Source organism: Dipodomys spectabilis, unplaced genomic scaffold, assembly GCF_019054845.1.
Source record: "Dipodomys spectabilis isolate Male_0828 unplaced genomic scaffold, ASM1905484v1 ptg000042l, whole genome shotgun sequence".
Classification (NCBI taxonomy): domain Eukaryota; kingdom Metazoa; phylum Chordata; class Mammalia; order Rodentia; family Heteromyidae; genus Dipodomys; species Dipodomys spectabilis.
The window spans coordinates 13,106,798-13,127,842 of NW_024870719.1; the positions used below are offsets into that span (position 1 = coordinate 13,106,798).

Below are 21,045 nucleotides of genomic sequence, written 5' to 3' on the forward strand. Positions count from 1 at the left end.
AGCTGGATATTTCTTGATGATTATATTTCTAAGAAAGGAGTCTCTCCCCCATGTCTTATAGAAAGCCATGCTTATGAGGTAGAATATTTGCCTCTGGAAGGAATAAAGAAAACAGGTTAGAATAATTTGTTTTCTATTGTAGATGAGCTAAGGAAATGGGTAATGGTGCCGAAAGAAAAAACTGTTCAAAGTTTAGTTAAGTAGAAGGAGATTGGGAAATATGTGGTTGCACTAAGATTAAACATTTTAAACTAATGGCAACTTCCAAGTGACTTTTCAATAAGCAAAATGGAGTGACAAATCATCTTATATATTCCTTTGTAGTTGTGGAAAATAGAGTGGAAGCCAAAGTAGCGAATTTTCTGTAGAGTTAGGAAATAGAAGATATATATTTAAAGATGAACTAAGCTCAAAAACTATTTTCTAACTTGGAGCAAAGGAGCATGGCTGAAGAAAGGAGAAGCATTTTGGGTATTGGAGAGGAATCCCTGAGAGGAGCATTTGTGAAGGATATAATAGGACCTTAAGAAAGAGGGAAAACTTACAGAAGAAACTGATGATAGTGGTATAGATTCATTCAAAATAAGTGAGATCAAGTAGGTATAACGAGGCTATTTACAGAATAGCTAATAGAAAGCTTAGAGAAAAAGAAAAGAAAATTACAAGAAAGCAAAAACAAGAAGAAAAGCACTGATTTTATTTATTTATTTTTTATTTTTTTTTTATTTTTTGGGTCCGGTCGTGGGGTCTGAACTTTGGGCCTGGGCGCTGTCCCTCAGTTCTTTTAGCTCAAGGCTAGCACTCTACCACTTGAGCCACAGCGCCACTTCCAGCTTTTTTCTTTTTGCTTATGTGGTGCTGGGGAATCGAACCCAGGGCCTCATGCATGCAAGGCAAGCACTCTACCACTGAGCCACCTCCCCAGCCCACTGATTTTATTTTTAAAAAAGTATTTTTGGACCAATTGTCTATTCCTCCAGATTTCTCCTAGAACAAATCTGAAAGACCTACAGCAATCTGTCTCCGAAATCATGGAAGAAAAGAAAATTTATGAGCTAGCTTCAGTCACAACAGAACTATTTTAGGAGACCAGCATTTTTATTTTGTTATGGAATGGCTTGTAACTTTCTGTAAATTACCTATATTCTTTGTACTATACTTTCTTTATCTTGTGAAATTGGTTATTAGCTGGAGGGTTCTCAATACATACTTTTCACATCAGAAACATTTGTTTCATGGTACTTTAATAAGTATTATGTAGATATCTTAATATCTATACATTAGTGATGATCTATGATACCTTGAAACATCTTTCACATATGGTGCTTATACCTAGGAGCACTATAGAAGCCATAATGCAATAAATTAAAATCTGCTCTGTCCCTTGTCATTAAATATGTCAACTAAAAAGCAACAGGGATATTTTAACTTTGTTTTTATCTTTTAACAAAATTTCAAACTGACCTGCTCCAACCGATGTCATATTCCTGAAATAAACCAGGCTATATTTTCCTGTTATTATTTTAATGAAGTAGCAGAAAAAATAAATCAACTCACTATAGCTACATCTGGAACCAACTCAGATGCCCTCAGCAGATGAATGGATTAAGAAAATGTGGTATATACATTCAATGGAATTCTATGCTTCCATCAGAAAGAATGACACCGCCCCTTTGTTAGGAAATAGAAAGACTTGGAAAAAAATCATATTAAGTGAAGTCAGCCAGACCCAAAGAAATACAGGTCCCATGGTTCCCCTTATTTGCAATAATTAGTATATGTCTAGGATAATCTTAGCACATGACCAGAATAGCTCAAGAGCTATGTACATATGACCATATAAGATGATGTTAATTGAAATGAACCCCAAGATACGGACACAAGAAGTTTTTAGTTGTTGTTTTTAATATACTATGTGATTGTTTTGTTTCTTTTCTTTTCTTTTCTTTCTTTTTTTTTTTTTTTTTTCATCTTGGGCTTGAATTCTGGGCCTGGGCTCTGTCCCTCAGCTCTTTAGCTCAAGGCTAGCGATCTACCACTTGAGCCACAGTGCCACTTCTGGTTTTCTGAGCAGTTTATTGGAGATAATAGTCTCACAGACTTTCCTTCCCAGATCCCAGCCTTCAGAGTAGTTAGGATTACAGGCGTGAGCCATCGGTGCCTGGTTGATTTTTTTGTTTCTATTGTATGTTCTTCCCCCTATGGTATATCCCCTGTTGTCACTGTATTGGATTTTGGCTCCCTGTATCTTGTATATACATTTATCTGATTTGGGGAAGGAGAATAACAAAATGCTGAAACAAAGACACAGGATGACCCATTGCAACAATGATACTCACAAGACACTATGTTGGAAATGAACTTTACAACTTTGGGCGAGGAGTGGGGAGTGGGAGAGGTAAGGGCAAGTAGGAGAAAAACAAAGGAGGTGTTAACAATGTTAGACAAGAAATGTACTGATTACCTTATTCACGTAACTGTAACCCCTCTGTATAGCATCTTTACAATAAAATAAAAATAAAAAATCCCCAAACCAAATGAACCCCAAAACCCTAAAGAACTAACGTAAATCAGAAAGCCTACTTTGAATATCCTTCACAGCATTAACTTAGTAGGTGGGTAGTTAAAATTTCTCTTGCTATGTGAATAAGTAGATAAATTTTAACATGGTAGGCACATTCCATATGTGAGTATATCTTCTTCTCCACTAGAAATTCGCCATATTAATTGCTATAGGTTGAAGAGCAATGGGAAAGATAAGACAAACTTAATAGACTGATACACACTAAGATGATTGTTCATACCATTGGAAAGGATAAAGAGTAAGGCATCTCTGCAGGGTTCATGGTTGGTGAAAGAATAAAATGTGATGGAATTGTGCAAGACTGTTTCCTCCCTACATCTTATTTACTAATATGGCATAAACGTTCATTATTGTAGAATTTTAATAAGGGACTCATATGTTTGTGGGGTTGTTATAAGAGAGTAATATCTGATCCTTTTTAAGAGAATTTTACTAAGGAAAATTCAACATAAGAATAAAACAGGAAACATATGCTTTCATGTATTCCTATGGCAAAAATCTTTCTGCCATTTGTATTTATTACAAAGACATTTGTCATATATGAGGGCTTGCTATTCTAGTGATAAAGTTATTTTGTGTCAAGAAATCCATTGACCTTCTAGTACTGTCAAGCTTTGCTTATGAGCATTTGTTAACATAGCCACCTATTGACTATTCTCTGTTGTCTTGATTATATTACAAAATAATGTATTTAGAAAATGACAGATAAGGGCAAAATAACATCTCTTTAAAAAATCTTATTACAGTATTTCCAAAAGATAGAGTTTAAAAAAATACTTATTATTTTTGAGTTTGAATTCAGAGCCTTGAACTTGCAAGTCAGGTACTCCACTGCCAAGCCATTCCTCCAGCTCCCCTTACCCCATTTTTTTTTTTTACTGGTAATGATGAAATAGTCTTGCTTTTTTCTAAGCATGCAGCGGGACCCTGATTTAAATTAATTAATGGAGTTTCATTTAAATTTGGGACATAGATAACAAGTTATTGATATGTTGGATTTTCCTTATGAAGTTTCTTAAAAAGGATCAGATACTATTCCCTTTTAGCAATTTAACAAACGTATTAGTCCTTTATTCAAATAAAGAAATGGAATATATTCTTGAGATGCTACTAGGCCTAACTAGTCAAAGCTAGTCAAGGAGTAATGAAATACATATTATAGCTTAAGAAATTTAAATTATAGCTTAAGAAAACTGTATTATTGAAGACCCAGCACCTGGTAAATCACTTAACATATAATTGTAATACTTCATTCATATATTACATTTTAGAACCCTAGGTTATTTTTCTGTTCTACACTTTCATTCACATATCCAATATAATGAGATGACTACTGTGGTCCTTTGCTTTACTCTTCCTCTTTTCTTCTTACCAGATTACTGAAATGCTCTTGTGGGGTGCCCAGAGTTTAGTCATTCAGATGATAACTTTCTCTTTGTATAGGCAGACAGATTACAAACATTAGAAAGTTCCCTTAAATTGATACTTGCTTTCTTTCTCAATTGTTGATTCTAGTAAAGCTAATTATTCCATCTTGGCATCTGGGAAGAGTGAGTTAGCTCCTGAAAATGATCTAAACAAAAGTGACCTTTCCTGCTATGAGATACTAAGGACTGTGAATTCCAGGAATATTAAGGTTGCAGAACTCTCAGCACAGCTTTTGCTAGTCAGCCAGCTCAAGTTCTAACTTCTCTCTCATGTTGCTATCAAGGACTTGGAAATGCTGTAGCTCTTTAAGGTTGCTGAGATGTCACTGCAAGTTGTTCCTATAGATTTCTGAAGGGAAATAAATTGGTAGTCGTTTGAAGGCATTTTAAAAAATCATACTTAATCAGTAAATAAACGCCATTACAGCTACAACCCCTATGGTTTTGCTGGCATTTAATGCATGCCTTGATTATTTAATTGTTTTTCAAAAATGTATTTTTTAATATTTATAAAAGATAGCTGCTATTTCAGAGAAAAAATTGAATCAAGAAATTGATTGTAACATGCATTTTTAGCTATAACTATGAGACCAAGTTACACTTTTAGCAAAAGAAAGCAATGAGTTGGATTAAATTTCCTTTTCCTCTCTTTTTTCAGCTTTAAGACGGTAAAGAAAAGAATTCTATATAATGAATTTTAACTATTATAAGTGTCATATAAAAGTCACCACTTTCTGATCCTTCAGTTTAACATAGGGATTTGAAAGGATTATCAGAAGAGTGTTGAAGGCTGAGATCTTGGAAAATGTTCTCTCATTCTGCATGTACAGATTGTAGCCATGGAGCTTCTCATGACAGAAAATTAATAGACCATCTTAATGACCCTCTGATTTTTCCTGTTGCTCGAGCAGCTGACTCAATCCCCAACAGCTATAATTAAGGAGAGCAATCTGTCCAGGAAGATCGCTGTTCTTGTTAATTTGGTAAACTCCCATACTGGCTTTCCCTATTATGCTGTGTAGCTGACACACACATAGTCTTGAAAGATTTTTGCCCAAGCAAACTGCCAGGGAATAAAGCTCCACACAATTAGTTGGTAGAATGAAGATGAAGTTTGGGAAGCTAAGAACATTGCCTCACTATTTTCAGTTTTGAAACTCGTTTTCATAGGGCAAGTAAAATAGAAATATACTAGGGTGTTTGTAAAAAATAAAAATATGTTCTTGTCTCCTGTAACTGAATCTCAGTGGATCACTTGAAAGCTATACTTGTATAGATGCTCTGAGCAGTTTGTTTCCTTGAAAAGTGTTATCGGATAAGTTAAATTCTCTCAGGTATTGTCTCAGTTTCTTCCATAATAAGTGCTTTGCCTTCACCTATGTTATACTTTGGGGAAGCAGTTCCTCCATATCTGAGACCAATTTACATGCAATGTAGAACAGTTTGAGCTAGACATAGGTCCAAATTTATACTCATCATTGTTACGTATTTTTTAAAAGCATTATGTAACACTGTTACAATGTAGCATTTATATTTTGTTTGGTTAGGTAAATCTTATTGAAAATACAAGGACACTTGAGTTCTTCAAGCTGAATTCGAGGAGTCCACACATTGGGTACAAATAAATTGTTGAGTTGATTTTACAATTGGAGATTTCAGGATATTCTTATCTTTCTGACTAAGATTGTCCCAAAGAAAAATAAATGTATACTCTGAGTACACATGATTGTGAATGTATAAAACTATATTACCATTGAGTTACATGAGTTAATTATTAATCTCCTGTGGTTTCTTTTATTTTTTTTTCCATTTGGTCTTCTTTATCCTGAATATTTATGTTCTCAAATGAGGATAAATACAGTGTCTACAATAGTTTTCTACTCATCTGTTAACTAAAAAATAACGAAGAATGCAACACTGATACTCATAAGACACTATGTTGGAAATGAATTTTACAACTTGGAAGGGAGGGGAGAGGAGGAGAGATAATGGAGAAAACAAGGGAGGGGTAACAATGTTGGACAAAACTTGTTCTCATTTCCTTACTTATGTAACTGTAACCCCTCTATATATCATCTTTACAATAAAAAATACTAAGACAAAAAACAAAACAGAAGTAGGACAATTATTAGGTATAAGAACATGTTTCATATCTTTGCAAGTTTAGAATCTATCACCAGAAATTCCAAGCACCACTAACTTCCTGTACAAAACATTGTAGCCTAACTTTCCAGTTTAGGTGGGGAGGCTTTTTTGTTGTTATTTTTGTAAGTCGTGGGGCTTAAACTCAGGGCCTGGGAGCTATCCCTGAGCTTTTTAGCTCAAAGTTAGTGTTCTAACACTTTGAGCCACAGTGTTATTTTGGGTTTTCTGGTGGTTAATTGGAGATAAGAGTCTCCAAGACTTTACTGCCTGGGCTGGCTTCAAACCACTATCACCAGATCTCAGCCTCCTAAGTAGCTAGAACTATAGGCATGAGCCACAGACTCCTGATTCTAGCCTGACATTCTGTGACCACTCAACTTCCCTGTTTTATTTATTATTTATTTATTATGTATTTAATTTCAGGGATGTTTTATTAGGAACCAAAGCATTAAAGACATTTTATTACAGGAGAAGAAAGCTGGCCTATAAATGAAGTAAAAGCAGGTATTCCATACACTTTCAGCATCAGTGAAACAAGACAGAAAAACTCATTTCAATGAACATTTTCTGAGCATAACTGCATCATTTTGATGGCACTTTGGAAGAAAGAGCTGAAAAAATGTTGGTAGGCAAAAAGTGAAACAAACTCATTTTGTTTAATCCATAAGTTTAGAAATGCTGTATAAATTTTCACTTTTAGCAAGACAAATTCTTCATAAAGCAACTTATGCTTCCTGAGACCATGACTGTCCAAGTAAAAGATATGGATGAATAGCAGTTATTAGTTATATTATTGTGTGCTTTAATGTTTCCTAAGTATCTTGGATAAAAAGAAAAATTTCAAATCAATTTCTCCAGAGAAAAGGGTTATGCAGAAAAACTTTGTTGTTTTTTAATGTAGTTAAATGTGGTTTCTTTTTTCTTCTGTGTTTTATTTACCCTATGGTTTAATCCCATTATCACTGTATTTGATTTTGGTATCCTGGATATGTATATATATGTTTGTCTGAATTAGGGAAGGGTGAGATCAAGGACAAAGGGCAAACCAATGCAACAGTGATACTAACAAGACAATATATTTGAAATGAACTGTACAACTTGGGAGGGTTCGGATGGAGGAAAAGTGAGGGGAAAATGAGGGATGGGTAACAAGTTTGACAAAAAATGTACTAACTACCTTATGTATGTAACTGTAACCCCTCTGTACATAACCTTGACAATAAAATAAAATAAAAAGGCAGACATTGCTGCCGTACTATAAGGTAATTTGGGAGAATTAAAACTCTAAGCACAATGGCAGGCATATGATATAAGAGTTAGTATTCTCACTATAATTAAAATGAAAATAGATATAGCTATTCTGATCAATTTTAAAATACTTTAGGAAAAGATAGATCAAATGAATGTGTAAGAAATGTCTTTTCCTTTTCCCCAAATTAAGTTGATAAATGTCACTAATTTTATAGTATTTCTCTGCCAAAAATTGAATTCCATCCAAAGATTTTTTATTGATTTCATCAGGGAGACTATAAGTAGAACTTAATGTTAGTTGAACTTATATAAATAAAAAAATGACAAACTTAATTGTCAACACACATCCTAATGAAGAACTTTAAGTATTTAAAAACCTACAAAATTGTGAACATATAGTATCCATTGAAACTCAAATCTGAACATTTAAATTGCTTTTTTCTTTGACTTTGTTACCAAAAAAACAAACATTAAACACTGCAGGATTCAAAAACAAATAAGCAACCAAGAAATTTTAGTTGCTCAACATTATCTCCAAGTATCTCTCAGTCTATTTCAATCATTTTTTAGGTAATTGGTCTTTTATTTATTGCCCTAATTTATAGCTAATGTGCTGCTAATCACATTCATGCCTTTTAAGCTTAGGTTACTGAAGTGAGATTTCTTCTAATGAATAAGAAGCTCTCATGCCCTGAGAGACAAAGGGTATATATTTTCCCTTATATGTGGGAGCTATGTGTATCTTATACATTTATAAGTAAGAATGTTGGGTGGTGTGCAAGTGTATACAAATATATTAACTGAAATAGGTTAGGTTCAAGTGAGATTTTTTAGTTGTGAAAGTACCATACAGAGGGGTTATAATTACATGAGCAAGCTAATAAGAAAATGTGGTATATATACACAATGGAGTTCTATGCCTCCATCCGAAAGAATGACGTTGCCCTATCATAAGGAAATGGAAAGACTTGGAAGAAATTATATTAAGTGAAGTAAGCCAGACCCAAAGAAACATAGGTTCCATGGTTTCCCTTATTTGCAAAAACTAGTATATGTCTGAGACAGATAAGTTGATGTTAGGTGAAATGAACCCCAAGATAAGGACTCAAATGGTTTTTCTTCCTTGCTATTGTTTCTAACATATTAATAAGATGATTTCAAGTGAGATGTTAAATAGTGTAATTTATTAGAAAGGCAAAGTTAAAGTTCAGCAAAATAAGACACCAAGAATTGGGTATTCCAAAGAGATGGAGTGAGATCAAAGGGAAAAAGGTAGACAAATAAAGTGAATGCAGTCAAGAATCCAATGTATTTCCTACAAATTTCCTACAAAAGAATGAGGGAAGGGGTGAAGAGGAAATAAGAGTAGTTAAGAGACAAATGAAGAGATATTCAACATTTCTGGCCATAATAGAAATGCAAATCAACCTATGTTGAGATTCCACCTCACCCCAGTTAAATGGCCATTATGAAGAAAACTAGCAATAGCAGATGCTGGAGGAGATGTGTTCAAAAGAGAACACTACTATGGGGTTTGTGGGAATATAAACTTTTAAACCAGTTTTGAAAGTAGTATGGAGGTTCCTCAAAAGATATAGAACTCCCCTATGATCCAGCAATCCAACTCCTGGACAAATGACCACAAAAAAGGCCACACTAAAGTTACCAGCACAACTATGTTCATTACAACATTATTTACCATAGCTAAAATATGGAATCAGCTCAAATGCTCCTCAGTAGATGACTGGATCAAAGAAATGTGATATACATGCACAATGTAATTCTATACTTCCATCTTAAAAATGACATTTCCCCATCATAAGGAAATGGAAAGACTTGGAAAAAAATATTAAGTGAAGTAAGCCAGACCTAAAGAAATACAAGCTCCATGTTTTCCAAATTAGTATATGTGTAGGATAGCAGAGGATCATAATAGCTCAATTGCTATGTACATATGACCATATAAAATCATGCTAATCAAAATGAATGCCATGATATGTAAACAAGAGGGTTTCTATTTTAATGTACTATGTGATGTTATTTCTTTTCTCTTTCAATTTTTTCCCTTGGTTTAATTCCCTGTTGTCACTGTTTTTTATTCTGATACCCTGTATCTTGTATGCACATTTATCTGATTTGGGGAAGAGGAGGGGAATAACAAAATAGTGAGACAAAGGACAAAGTGTGAACCAATACAACAGAGATACTCACAAGACAATATGTTGGAAATGAACTTTACAATTTGGGAGGGAGAGGAATTGGGGGAGGTAAAGTGGGAGAAAACAAAGGAGGAGCTAAAAATGTTTGACTACTTGGTGGGGGAAGGGAGTAGGGAGTGGTATGCAGGAGAATTAGGGAGGGAGTAACAATGTTTAAAAACAAATGTATTCATTACCTTATTTATATAACTGTAACCCTTCTGTACATCACCTTTTATAATTTAATCTAATTTGATTAAAAAGAATAAAAGCTGAGCTTCAGGCGAGTATTTTGGGCAGCTGATAACTTTTCACACATTTCCCTCCATTCATGCATAACTAGGATCAATAAAGAAAATCTTAAGGAAGTGGTTGTTTGATTTTCTTTTCTATCATGAGTTCTCCTACAGATTTTGGCTAGACAAGGAAACCCATATATGGAACCTCATAATCCTCACAAAATGAAATAGGAAAGAGAAGGAGGGGTGGTGGAATGAAGTGGAAAATGAATTGTGTGGCCAAACAACACAACAGACATCAACAATCATTATGCACAACTTCTGTAAATAACAACGTCATAATTAAAATTAAGGAAAGAACGCAACTCCGTTTTCTGTGCATTCATTTCTCCACTGATAGAGAATCAAGCAGAAGGAAAGGCTATTTTTATATCACTCTCAGTATGAAACAATAAATCCTTTCCCCATGATCTTAGGCCTGTCCTTAGTGTGTTTTACTGTTCATGAAGTACTAAACATCTAATACGTTATTTAAGTTTCAGTACAGCCATGAGTTTAGTGGTAAAGACATTGCTTTCCTTGTTTCACAAATGAGATGACTTGATGATCAGTAAAACCATTCTAAGCAAGGAAAGACAATTCAAGAAGCTCTTGGCAGTACTAGAGGAAGAGCAATTGGTGCACACTTACTTGGTCTATAAATATCTTATACTGCTGGTAATGAGAAGAGCACATCTGAGATCAGGAAAACAACTACTTTTGTAATAGCCACACAAAGAATAAAATACCTAAGAGTTAACTAAAGAAGTGAAGGACCTCTACGATGAAATCTTTAAAAACCTGAAAAAGGAAATTAAAGTAGAACTAAGGAAGTGGAAAAACCTCCCATGCTCCTGGATTAGGAGGATTAACTTCTTAAAAATGGCAATACTGCCAATGGATATCTACAAATTCAATGCGATACCTATCAATATCCCAAACTCATTCTTCAATGAAATAGAAGAAACAATCCAACAATTCATATGGAACAATTAAAACAAATAGCAAAAACAATCTTTAACAGAAAGAACAGTGCTGGAGGAATATGAATGCCAAACTTCAAACTCAACTACAAAGCCAAAGTAATCAAAACAGCTTGGTACTGGCACAAGAACACACCTGAGGACCAATAGAATAGAACTGAAGACCCAGCCATAAACCCACACACCTACAGCCACCTAATCTTTGATAAGGGAGCCAAAAAATAGAATAGAAGAAAGACAGCTGGTTGGTGCTGGCAGAATTGGTTAAACACTTGTAGAAAAGTAGTGCTGATTTTAATCCTGAAATCCATAATACAGTTGCAATGCTGAACACAGGACTATGTGAAATAAAAATTAGTTTTAGGGGAAAGGAATTGGTGCCTCTTAAGTTGAATACATGACAGTTATATTAGACTGATGAAGGAATACCTAGGAACATGGCAAAACCTTATTGTTCTCTGTGTGTCTATGAGGATGTTCTCAGAGGAGATGTTACTTGAGTCTAACAGCTAGATGGAGAAGGTCCACTCTCAAGATGAAAACACACTATGCAGTTGAATAAAAGCTGTATTTGTGGGAACAAATACAAAAGCTTTCTGACAGTATTAACCTTTCAATAACATCAGAACTCAGGCCTACCTAACATCCTCAAACTTAGACTGAGCTAAATTGCCAGCATCTCAGGTACCATGATGGGTTATGTTCTGTTCTTATTTATATCTCAAACCAACCCTCTCTTTGAACTATAAAGAGATACCTTTTAAATTAGTTTTCTGTAGAATAAACGTTTAGGATTTTGATCTTTAAAGGATTTTAGACTTTAGGGATAGGATTTCAGCATTTGGGATTGTGCCATTGGAGTTTAAGGTTCAAATCCCTGGTAAAATAATATGAAATAGATTTCTAAGGGAAGAAAGGCAATAAAGGATGATTTTTCAAGCAAGTGATCTTGGTAATTATTGGTACTGAGAAACTATCAATAATCAGTAGAGGGGGTGAAAGCTCAAGATAGGAGAGAGCTGGAATAGTTGCATACTAACTCTCTTAGTAAAGTTGTTCCTGAGGCCATAACTGTCTAGCACTGATGACTTGACTTGCAAGCCTATTTCACAGATCTGGGGAGAATGTAGGTAGCACTGTCATGCAAGAAATATTCATATATTAGAACCTTGAAACAATGTATACTTACACCATAACTTTAGAGCAAGAGAAAATACCACATCTGGTTTCTCATTCACCCCAACACTGTATAAACTTACATGTTAGAAATGTTCATGTTATATCCTGTGGTCATTGATCCTTGACATTGTTAGTCTGTTTACTATTTCTGATGAACTGCTATGAACACTGGATTTTCATTGTTGCATAAAGTCATATTGGGCAGATTTGGCATAGAGTACATTTTCAATGAGAGTGTTTTTATGAATAGAGGGAAGTAGTGAAACAAGAGAAAAATGTAATCAAAAATAACTAGATTTACTCAAGAAGGTGCATGCTTTTAGGAAAATGTAGTTAAGTGGAAGAGTTTATGATGCAGGCAAATTAAAAGCCTTGTTAGGGTGACTGGATATATATCGAAAAGGTAGTTCATAGTGCATCATGGGTGTCTTGTCCTTGATGGGAAAATAATCAAGTGACCCTTAGCAAGTGGTAGAAATTCCCCAACAACCTTTTTCTGATCCTTTTCTTTTCACTAAGTCTTTTAAAAAAACAAATTCAATCTGTCATATGTTCAGGATTATTTGAGTTATTTTGAGAGAGCTCTGCTGTGTTTTTCTTCTTTCAGGAATTGGTTCATTTCATCTAAGGTTGTAAAGATATTGACATAAAGTTGTTTACCATGATTATTATTTCTTAATAGTTGTAGAATCTGTCATCATGCCACATAGATCTTCCCTGATGTGGGTATTGCTGTATCTTCTCATAATCTGGTAGACATTTGTCAATATATTGTATTTCTCAAAGAACTAATTTTTGCCTTTATTAGTTTTTCTCTGCTAATTTTCTATTTATATTTCACGATTTACAATTGCATCTTTCTCTTTTCCTTTTATTTTATTAACTTACTATTTTATTTACTGTGCTATTTTTCCTCTATATTCTTGACAATAGGTTTTTGCTTTGAAGGTACTCTGTTAATGCTGAAGTACCCATGCCAGTTATTTATCTATTAGTTACTGATTAGTATTAGTTAGCTTGGCATAACTGGCATAACTCAGTTACTTTTGTTGTGAGAAGTCAAAATTGCCCTGTGTAACTGTGTTTCTAATACAAATTGTTACGTGGCAAGGAAGTTAATGTGGTAGAGAGCTTTCTGTTAATCTAAACTTCCCCTCAATTTTTCTGTACCAGATTATAGATAGTTGCTGTAATTTCATGTTATAATTCTGATTGGTCATTTTGAATTATCACTGTAATTGAATACGATAGCAAATGCAAGGAATACAAATAAGCTGAAAAGGAAGACAAAATCATTTTTTTGAGTATTCCTCTTTTTCTGCCTTAATAAGCAATTGGAATTTTCCAATGCTATGAAATACACATTATGAATTGATATTATGCATAAAAAGAAATATGAATTCCAGATTTTTCGTAACATGTTTCTTGAAATAAGAAACTCAGAGAACTCAAGTGACATGAGGGCCCTGTCCTCAGGAGTTATGGTGTACCCCCAGAGAATAGAGGTCCTTATCTTCAGAAACACAGAGAAAAGGATTTGTCATTCCCTGGAGGCAAATATATTTGATAAATGTCTCCATTAATTGATTCTACAAACTAACTACCAATCCAGAGCTTTTGATTATGAGTACTGCTAATCAATTTATTTCATAGCAAGCTCTCAGTCATTTGTAAATTAAAGATTGCTTACATTTTTTTCTGGGTTGGCGTAATTAACAGATTTATCCTGGTAGTGGAAATGCAAGATCTTCACTTTTAATTATCTCTTGACCTGCTTTCTTTCTCCACAGGGTCTCTTTTAGAGATACTTCAGAAGAAGAAAATTAAAATGCTGTCAATAGATTAAAATACTATTGAACCCAGAGGAGTTGTTGTTGTTGTTGTTTGTTTGTTTTACCTTTATTTTATGTGGAGACATGTGAAGACTACTTCATGGGGAAAAATTCTTCAGATAGCCAACATGGACATCACATGGACTGCACCCTAATACATGTGGATGAAAACTACCTCCTGCACTGGATCAAAATGCTGACGTTGTTATTTCCTGACTGCATTATCAGTGAGCCAGAATGACATAATCAGTTGACCTCCTGGCTGTTCTTATAGTGTCACATCTTCACCTGCATCAATGATAGACACAGAAAAAAAAATGTTAGACTAAATTTGTATAAAATCCTCCAGAGCCACTTAATTTGAAAAGAAATGAAACTTTAGAGACAAAGAATGAGGATCTTTATCTACCTCTATATTCATCACTGTTATTTATTTATTTATTTTTGCCTAGCTATTTAAAAGAGGGGTCTGGGAATGCTGTTCAGTAATAGTGTGCTTTCTTAGGATATGCAAAATTATGGCTTCATTCTTCTGCACGACCAAAAAAGTAAATAAATAAATAAAGAGGAAGAAAGAAAGAAAGTAAATAAAAAAGAGAAGAAACAAGAAAGAGATGAAAGAAGGAAGGAAAGAAGGACAGAAGGAAAGAAAGAAGGAAAGAAGCCATCAGTACAGCCCAAATATGTCCTTGAGTTTTGATAGTTTTTTGTGTTTCTTTAAATTTTTTGTCATATTGGCATGTGAATGTAGGGCATTACACCTGATAGACAGGCGCTGTACACCCTCTTTGTGTGTGTGTGTGTGTATGTGTGTGTGTGTGTGTGTGTGTACACACACTCAGGGCTTCATGTTTGCACTCAGCTTTTTTTTGCTCAAACCTGGTCCTCTACCACTTGAGCCACATCTCCAGTCAGACCTTCACTGTTCTGGCATACTGGAGCTGAAGTCTCTTAGACTTTTCTTCAATCCTTTAGGTCTCAGCATTCTGAGTAGTTAGAACTACAGACACGAGCCACCAGCACACAGATCTATCACATTCTTGACTAGTTTATGATTACATGCTATATTGAAAAAAGATTTTCCAATTTATTCCATTTAAAGAAAATTTAAGAAAAGCCACTCAATGCTCTGACAATTAATTTTTGTAAATTTTATTCTTATCAAGGAACATTATAGATAAAAGTGAAGACTTTTATTCCATCAAATTATGATGAGCTCAAAATTAGGTGCTAGTACCTCAAAAAGATGCCATTATTAAATTCAAAAAGCATAATTCAATACTTCAAATCAAGCTGGTATTCAAATCTTCTGGAAGTAATAAATTTCAGAAAGAAATATTTTTAAGTATGAACATAATTATACTGTCACACATAAAATGTAATTTGGAAAAAGAACTGAGATGAAGTGAGTAGCCTACCAAATAATAATTTAGAGCTAATTATTCCATTTGCGTCACTACTTCTCTTGTATATTCTTCATATCACCCTCACCATGGAAAGATTTGAATTATGAAAGGTAGTTTGTCTACTGCTTAGTAGTCTCCAAATATGAGTTCCCAATAAATGAAAAATTGCTTGTTATCAATTTGATGATAAAAACTAAGAGGAATTTAAGGCACTAAAAACTGACTTACCCTCAACAAGTATTTTAAGGATTACTAAATATAACAACCTCTTGCTTTTTATTGACTTAAAGTCCTTTTGGAGATTCCTTCTAAAGAAGCAAAAATGCACAAATAAACATCCATTTTCCATCATTCCAATGTCATGTGCTATAATGATAATAGCCCTCTGTGCTTTTAAATCAATGTGCTGCGACATTATACTGTAAAATAGGAATTTTACTTTTGCTCTGCTATGCCATATGGCTAGATTTGGTGGAATTAATACAACTCTTTTCTAAATAGTAATAATATTATGGGAGAATTAAAGTAATGACCTACCTTCCTTCCTTCCTTCCTTCCTTCCTTCCTTCCTTCCTTCCTTCCTTCCTTCCTTCCTTCCTTCCTTCTTCCTCTCTTGCTCTTACTTCCTTTTTTCTCTTTTCTTTCCTCTCCTTCCTTCCCTCTATCATCCCTTCCTCCCAACATCCCTGTCTTTATTCTCCCTCTCTCTCTCACTCTTTCTCTTGCTCTCATTTTGGAACAGGATCTCAGAATATAAGTTCAGGTTACCCAGTTCTGGAATTGGAGTTTCTCCGACCTTGGTGTCCCTGGGGATGAAATAACAAGTGGGAATCATCATGCTTCATCAGGAAAGAAGCTTTCTTGGCTCATCTACTCATCTATGTGAAATCTTTCCAGAATCACTGGAAGTAAAGAATAAAAGAAATCCATGTTGGTTTGTAGCACATAGCTTCTCTATATATCAATGAAAAATTTCCTGGGTTCTTCTTTGTACAGTTTCTATAATGTTGATTTGCACTGAATTGTCAATTTTCTGTTATGAGTGACAAAGTCTGTGATACAGTTTGCTCAGCATCTAGGTGGCAGTGGTGAAGGGAAAGAAGTGACAACTTTGAAGAACTTAAGATCTTAGAGCTGAGATCAGAATTGCTTTCTCAAATGTGCTTAGACACAACTTCCATGACTCTATTGCATCTACTTATAATTGACCCATGACTCCAGCCCCTTTTGCTTTAATTATTTTTAGAATAGAATTTATGCTGGGGCTGACCTGGACCACCATCCTAATATTTGTGCTTCCTGTGTAATCAGGTCAACTATACACATGACACACAGCTATTATTGGTTAAGTTTGTTAAACATTTTGCTGAGGCTAGCCATCAATGATGATCCTCCTGAAGAGCTAAGATTACAGGTATGAGTCACCAGAACCCAGCTTCTTTCTTTTTAATCTCTTTACCACAGCAGTAGTTAAATAATAGCATATTTACAATGAATTCATCTTGAATGAACCAAATAAAGAAGAACTACACTTAACCATATAGTTGGAGGACACTAATAAGCAAAAATAATGCATTTTGACTTTATTCCAACATTTAGAAGGCTATACTGCACATGCTTCTTTAACCAAATATGTCGTGGCATATAGAAATAAATACTTTGTTTTGTGCAGCCAAGAAAGTTTCTTTCAACTAGAAAAAAATGAATAAAAGTTGACATTTTTAATGTTGACACATGTAGCTATGTAGATTTTCATGTCATGTTTCATTATGACTTGCAGAAGGTCTGAAAACTAATAGGAACTTCCTTCTATTTTTCTTTATAATTTTTGTCCCTTTGATCTGATTGATGACTAAAATGCTTTCAAAATACCCTTCATAATTTTCAGCATGTTTTTCTATTATTTATCATGGCATGATTGTTGATGTTTTATCGCTCAAAGAGGAACAAATGTCTGAATATACATTCCTATAATCCATGTTTCTATTCAGCAATTCTTTAGGCTTTAGTCCTTCAGAGAGTGTAATACATGATGGAGCTTTTCCTGAGTTGGAAATTTTGAATTGCTGAGTCAGGTGAAGGATGTATTAAATCAGATTGAACATGACTGCTTTCCATTGACTATATATTAAAATACATTGTTTTATATGAAATTGTTTATGAGTTCCTTACATATTTGTTTCAATTTTTTGTGCTGATTATGAAACAATTGAGAACAATTGGTAGAACAATGATAGTAATGAATCAATGGCCTCAATGTTGTTGATGCAAGGCATCTCTCTCTCTCTTTGAAAATAGTATTTATGCTTTTATTCGACAGATTATTTAAACTAATTTATTAATCAAGAGTATTTTATGGCATTTATACAGAGGATTTGTTATTAGTATTGATAGATACTGGAGAGTGTAATTCTTTCCTTTTTAAAAACAAATTATGGTATTGTATGTTAAATTGTGCATGGTAGACTTTCTCACATTTGCATGCCTTTCTACACATACATATTGATCCTGTTTACATCCTGTATTACTCTTTATCCCCCTCCTCCTTTTCCTTTTCCCTTTTCTTCAACCTCCCTATGTTGTTTTGTTTTATTTTGTTTCATTCCACCCCTCCCCCAGTATCTACAAGTAAGGGAAAATATGTTTTCTTCCTTCATAAATGAGAGAAACTTATCTTTGTTAGATTGACTTACTCATTTATCATAGAGCAACTCCACGTGTTTCATCTATTTTTCCATTATGTCCAACAATATAAGTTCATCCTTTGTTCTGGCTGAGTAAAATTCATTGTGTAAACATGCTGCATGTTCCCTAGGAATGAGGACATGCTATTTTTCACATGACTATGCGTCTACCATGACACCTAGCATTAACCCATATTTGTCTTTAGCACTTAATACACTCAACTCCTGCTTGTACCTTGACTCCTTTCCTAAACTCTGGTTAGTCATCTTTTTACTTTACTCCTCTTTCATATCTGTTCCAAGAGTAACAATTCTAGCATCATGCTCTCCTGTGCGTTTTCAACAACAAGTCACTAAGATTTGGCATTTGCCAGATGGAGAACTGCACAAAAGATTTGTTTGCTTGATTTTAGTCAGCATATGTTATTTATACTCATATGCCCTTTCAGCCCCTTCCCTCAGAATCTCTAAGGCAGTATTTCAAATACTATTTTCCAAGTTTGCTGAACTTATCATGTACTTAATGTTATGAGTGGTCCTCAATATTAGTTTAATATTAAAATTATAAAGAGATTGAAAATTAATTATTTTTAGATCTTCTTCCTAAAATAGGTTTAAATCAAATGTGATGTTATCTTGGCACCTAGATTTTCAAAATCATATGATGATTTTTATATGAAACTGGTCCTGAAAATCACTTATATAAAATGTTAAATTAGGTACTGATATTGTTTGCATTTATTTATTGTTTTAATTAATATTACATTTTTAAGGTACTATTTCTAAAGTACTATGCTAAAGGGCCCAGGGTATAACATTAAGTGAATAAATAATTTCAAAGCATTTCATTTGAAATATTCAGTTCTGACTTTGATAGAATGGCTAAGAAATCATAATAGCTACCCCAAAATATAAAACAACTATATTCAGATATGAGCTACACATTCACACTGAGTTTCTCATTTGGGCCATTTTTCAAACGAGACTCCATTCCCAAATATACATTATCTGTCTGTCTGTCTGTCTGTCTATCTATTGCAGAAATCTGTTTTAAAAATTACTCCTTCTTTAAAGGAAAAAATCATTATATTATGTGAAGTATTCCAGACCCAGAGAAACAAAGGCTGCATGGTTTCCCTCATTTGTGGTAGCTAGAATGTGTCTATAAATCTATAAGCAAACACACTGAATGATATCCAAGGGGTTATGAATGATTTAACTGAAGTGTAATAGACTAAGAAGAGCTGATATAGTATAATTCTTTAGAGAGTCTAAGTCAGAGTTCAACAAAATAAGCACCAATAAATGGGTACTCACAGGAGGGGGTGGGTTGTGGCCAGGGGAAAAAGGTAAACAAGGGGGAAGGGATGGAGAACGTAGTCAAGATTTCATTATACAGACCACAAAATTAAGAAAAATAAAAGAAAGAGTGGGCTGAAGAGATGTAAAAATGTCGAAGGGACTAACACAGATCAAGATGCAGCATCCATACATAAACTGCTTTGTTAAATGGGAAAAAATGAATACATACCCTACAAAATTAAGAAAAGGAAAGGAAGGCTAGGTTGGGAGAGATAAATGAGAATGTTGAAAGGGGTGCATTGTGTTCATAAACTGCTTTGTTGAATGACAACTCCTTTGTACAGCTACTTGAAGATATTAAAATATTAATAAAAAGAGTAAGAGATGAGAAAAGGAAAAAAATCATTCCTTTTGATGGCTTTCCTAGAAAGTATATATGTATTTAATTGTACACCTCTATTAAAAATATACTTCCTGATATTAATGTACGTGTTGTTTTAATATTTGGAACTAATCGCGTGATCTTTAATGACTAACTGGAGCAATATTTTCTTAATGATTTTCTGATATGCTAGATGTGAGGGTTAAAGTTAAGATAGGAACATTGTCATTGCTTTGATGAAGCAGAAACTGCTAGAAGTGCTTTAGCTAGTTATGAATATCAATTCACCCAAATCATTATCAGTTTGCTATTTAGTAGTAATTCTAATCTGTCTATATTCACCAAGATTCTCCTTAGCTGTGGCTGCTCTGTAAGTATAAATATCTTTTCATATTTTTAAATTAAATTTTGCCTGATTTAGCTACAAAAGCACTCAAACTATAAGGACAAAAAGTTGGCTTATTTAAATAGTAAGTTGACAATTATATATTTCCTAAAATTTTACATTGCTATGAAATTATCCAAACAATATAAATATTTAAATATGGGTCAGGTTACAAATGCTCAAAGAATATAATTTCTATGGAGATTCACTGGAAACAAACAAGTATTTGCATTTTCTCTCTACATTTTGCCTGCTGACTTTTGTATGAGATGCTGCCAGCTTCCTGCCTCTCTAAGACACAAAACTCACTTCTGTAAGGTCACTAGGGTGTTTTCTGAATATATTACAATAAATCCTTAATTATTTAAGGATTATTTAAGCTTACATTATTTAAACATATGTACATGCACAATATCATGAAGGGTGTAAATTATCTGTGTAATGAGCAGTTAAAAAGCAGAGATGGTACTAGCTTTATTCTCTACCCAGCAATGCTGTAATGTTAAATAGGAAAAGGCTAGGCTTTCTCACCTGGTTCTCATTCAGCAGAATTTAAAATTCTTGCATAGTTTTGTCTCTATGCTCTTATTCCTTGTGCAGCACATAAGATTGAGTAAAAAGTTCAATAATCAATGTAGGTCCATCCGTGTGTGTGTGTGTGTGTGTGTGTGTGTGTGTGTGTGTGTGTGTGTGTGTGTGTGTGTGTGTGTGTGTGATTACTGATCTTGAGCTTGAACTCAGGGCCTGGAGTTTGTGCTCAAGGCTTTTGCTCTACCATTTGAGCCATAGCTCCACTTCCTGGTGGAACTCAACTCTTGAGTGGTTAATTGGAGGTAAGAGTCTTGTGGATTTTTCTGCCCCAGGAGGCTTTGAAACGTGATCTTCAGATCTCAGTCTCCTGAGTAGCTAGGATTAGTCATAAACCATTAATGCTTGTCAATTATATTTTCAACGGGAAAAGTAAAATGTTTGATTTAAGCTTTTAGGCACATTTAATTTTTATCTACAC

The 21,045-nt window shown here is 34.1% G+C and overlaps 1 long non-coding RNA gene across 1 annotated transcript; it reads left to right on the forward strand.

Moving 5' to 3' along the window:
• The first annotated feature begins 312 nt into the window (after positions 1-312).
• On the forward strand, positions 313-19,161 carry LOC122106480. Its single transcript, XR_006147187.1, has 3 exons — positions 313-323; positions 14,330-14,344; positions 19,091-19,161. It is a non-coding gene; the product is annotated as an uncharacterized LOC122106480 (long non-coding RNA).
• Positions 19,162-21,045: the final 1,884 nt, after the last annotated feature.